General features: G+C 38.7%; 1 non-coding gene across 1 annotated transcript; it reads left to right on the top strand.

The window, feature by feature from the left end:
- Nucleotides 1-823: 823 nt before the first annotated feature.
- LOC141609574 (small nucleolar RNA R71) lies at nt 824-930 on the top strand. Its single transcript, XR_012527498.1, has one exon. It is a non-coding gene; the product is annotated as a small nucleolar RNA R71 (small nucleolar RNA).
- The last annotated feature ends 1348 nt before the right edge of the window (nt 931-2278 follow it).

The following is a 2278-nucleotide window of genomic DNA, read 5'->3' as shown; positions in this document are numbered from 1 at the left end:
AGGCAGTAATTGTCCCTTTTGTCTTTGAGGGCTAGAAGATGCTAATTGGGTCATTTGAGTCCCTAACATTATGGTGTGGGAAAGTATGTTGTTGATGGTGATTTCCTTAGCTTCGCTATCTTTTTGTATTTGGGTGAAGAATTGTTGTTGGTTCTTTTGCATTTGGAGGACCTCTTTTTGAACATCAATGCTTTGGTCATTTGATTGGTTGTAAGAAGGTTGATTTTGAGAACCTTGGCTTTGGTTCAAAAAGGGTCTTTGAGCTTGATTTCTCATTGGAGGTGGGGTGTATGTTTGTTGGGGGTTTTGGACATTTTGGCTCTTGTATGAGATATTTGGATGGAATTTGGTATTCTCATTATAGTAGTTGGAATAAGAGGTGCCATTCTTGTATGCTTGGAAATCATTCACTTGTTCATTTGTTCCGCTACATTCATTTTGATCATGTCCTAAGGTTCCACAACTTTCACATACTCAACTTGGGATTGAGGATGATGCCACCATAGCATTAACATGTTGTTTGGGTGATTTGGAAGCTTCATCAAGCTTAGCCATGGCCTTCTCAAATTTCAAATTGATGATGTCGATATGAGCACTTAGTTAAGCACCCAATTGAGTGATGGAATCTACCTCATGCTTTCCTCCTCTAGTGGCCTTTCGAGGCCTACTATATTGGGAATTATGAACCACCATCTCTTCTATATTGGCCCATGTTTGACTGTCATCAACTTCGATAAACATCCCATTGGATCCCATATTAAGAACATTGCGGGAGTCTTCATATAAGCCGTTCTAAAATTGTTGCACAAGGAACCACTCACTAAGTCCATGGTGTGGACAAGAACGACAAGTGTCCTTAAATCTCTCCCATGCTTCATATAATGATTCCTCATCCCTTTGCTTGAAACCGGTGATTTGGGCTCTCAACATATTAGTCTTCTCCGGAGGATAGAATTTCTTGTAGAAGGTAAGTGCTAACTTCTTCCATGAATCAATATCAAGGGTAGCCTTATCTAGGCTCTTCAACCATTGATTTGCGGTACCGATCAAAGAAATAGGAAACAATACCCAACGGATTTGGTCTTGAGTAACTCCGGTTTGAGAAATTGCATCACAATAGTCATAAAAAGTCTCCATATGTGAATGAGGGTCTTCACTAGGCATCCGTCCAAATTGACTTCTCTCAACTAATTGTATGAATGCGGATTTGGCAATGAAATTACTGGTTAAATGTGGTGGTGTAGGAGTACCGTTTGGTAGGTTCTCCTCGATTGGTACGGAATGTGATGAAAATTAAGGCATTGTAGGTTGATTTTGTGGTGGGTTTTGAATTGGGTTATCCTCTCCTTCTCTTGCAAAAGGGTTAACAAACTCAATGTTATTTGGTTGAATGTCCACAATCTCTCGAATACCTACAACTCATGAAGTACCTCTAGCAACTCTTCTATTGTTGGTTAAGGTCCTTTCAATCTCGAAATCAATAGGTAATAAATTACCTTGTGATCTCCTAGTCATGCAAAATATCAAACAACTTGAAAACAATTAGAACAACCTTGAGGAGATTGACTTCCCCAAGGTAAAGAAAGACACAACTAAAAACAATTAACGAAAATCAAATCAATTGAACACCGTCCCCGGCAACGGCGCCATTTTTGGTCCGGTTTAAACTCGTCGTCAAAAGCTACCAACCAAAACAATATTTATAACTTCACAAACTACTCTTAGTAAAGAGGTAAGTAAAAGTCGGATCCCAAGGGACGGGTATTGATGTAGAATTTTCAATTGCAAGTAGCTATGTCTTAGGGTGTCACAAATTGGGTTGAGATGAGATGTAATCTAAACTAATCAACAAGATGAATGAAAATTAATGAAAACAAAGTAAAGCAAATAAAGGGGTTGTAAACAATTGATTAAAGGCACTAGGGTGTCATGGGTTCATAGGGGATTCATGGAAACAGATCATACAAACATGTTCTTAATTAGAAGCAAGCACTAATTGTTGTGATCGGATCGAGTTAGTGTATATTTTACAATCCCTAAGAAGATTTAGGTCCCAGAGCCGAGTCGTCTAGACTGTACAACACCTACAAGTCGACTTAGTCTCCTCCTATTCAACACTATGCATGGTCTAATGGGGCTCGAGTTGGTTTGTGTCTTACAAGCCTCATTGAAAAGATAAGAGATGGGTAAAAAATGCAAAAATTCATAGGCTCGCATTTCATCAAACATAACATGTGCAATGGTTGAAATCACAACAAGCAAGCAAATTAATTATGAA

The sequence above is a fragment of the Silene latifolia genome, chromosome 10, assembly GCF_048544455.1.
Source record: "Silene latifolia isolate original U9 population chromosome 10, ASM4854445v1, whole genome shotgun sequence".
NCBI lineage: Eukaryota > Viridiplantae > Streptophyta > Magnoliopsida > Caryophyllales > Caryophyllaceae > Silene > Silene latifolia.
This window is presented reverse-complemented; position numbering and strand designations above follow the sequence as displayed.